Genomic DNA, 1,527 nt, shown 5'->3' on the forward strand with positions numbered 1-1,527 from the left:
TGTTTCACCTCTGGTAAATTTTTTAACTCTAGTCTAATTATATAAGAAAAACAACAAAGACACATTAGTAAACATTTCATAGGGTACTTGCACAGTACTTAAAACTAATGAGATAAAGAAAAATAAAGACTGAGAAATTTTCATAGACTAGACAAAACTGTGAAGACAGGACAATTAAATGCAATGTGGTATACCCTAGATCAGATCCTGGAATAAACTACAAACATGAAAAATGGTGAAATTCAAATATAGTCTGACAAATCTACTGGCAATAAAAGCTGTTAACAGTAGGAAATCTGGGTGCAGGGAATGTGGGAGCTTTTTGTTTTACTATCACTTCAAAGTTTTCCGTAAAAAATTATTCCAAAGTAAAACATGTTGAAAATGTCACTAAATCATTTACGTGGAAATAACAAATGTTACTCTTCATGTTATGAGCTTTAATATTTTTTATATATTTCCTTGTGAGCAAATCATAACATTAAGCATTGGATACCTGCTTTAACTATTCCAAAGCACCTTACTGAAAAATGTGTTGCAATACTATTCACTAGCTTAAAGTTCTCTGACAATAAAACAACCACAGGGCTTTTAGACAAATATTTTAAACTGCTGGGAACTACCCAACAGAAAAAAATTGATATAAGGCCACACCTAGAAGTTTCTGGGCCTCTGTCTNTCTGCTTTTCTTTCGTTTCACTGTTCTCTAATTCTTTAATGTGGCAGTGAGAATGACAGGCCTCTTTCCTTTTCCTTCTCTCAGTAACACTTCCAAATGTATTCAAATATCAAATCATCACACTGTATAATTTAAGTATCTTACAACTCTGTCAATTATACCTGGAAAAAAAGTGAAAAATATATAATGTAAAAAATAAATGAAAAAAAGTAAAGTGATGGATTCCAAATACTACTCAGTGAAAATTACATTTTCTCAACACACATCTAAAGTCTCAATAAGTGTCTTAATGTAATTAGATATGTTAAGATAAAGTTTAAAAAGAAAAAAACAAATAATTAAAAATTATTTCATTTTGTGGGTCACCTGGGTGGTTCAGTCGGTTGAGTGTCTGGCTTTGGCTCAAGTCATGATCTCGTGGTTTATGAGTTCAAGCCCTGCGTTGGGCTCTGTGCTGATAGCTTGGAAACTGGAGCCTGCCCTCTCTCTGACCCTCCCCAGCTTGTACTGTCTGTCTCTCTCTCTCTCAAAAATAAATAAAAACATAAAAAAATTTAAAAAATTAGTTTTGCAAACAGTATGACTTGCTGCTTTTCCAAGTGTCAAATAAAGGTTAAATATTTATATCTTACATTATGAGAATTAATGTCATAAGACAGACAATGTTGCAAATATTAACTTTCCATAGTGATGACACTTAAAACATAGGGGTAAGAAAACCATCTAGCAATTCTTCTAATAACGAAGTTGGGAAAGAAACTTAAGAACTATTTTCAGAGTATGGAGAGAGGTCTTGCTATACAATCTAATATTCAGACAGTTGGAAGAAAATGCAATTTGTGAAACAA

The 1,527-nt window shown here is 32.3% G+C and overlaps 1 protein-coding gene across 1 annotated transcript in view; it reads right to left on the bottom strand.

Annotated features, from left to right (window-relative positions):
• Positions 1-1,527, bottom strand: part of ATRX (ATRX chromatin remodeler) — a 261,336-nt gene that overhangs the window by 112,813 nt on the left and 146,996 nt on the right.

This window comes from Crocuta crocuta, unplaced genomic scaffold, assembly GCF_008692635.1.
Source record: "Crocuta crocuta isolate KB4526 unplaced genomic scaffold, BGI_CrCroc_1.0 scaffold864, whole genome shotgun sequence".
NCBI classification, from domain to species: domain Eukaryota; kingdom Metazoa; phylum Chordata; class Mammalia; order Carnivora; family Hyaenidae; genus Crocuta; species Crocuta crocuta.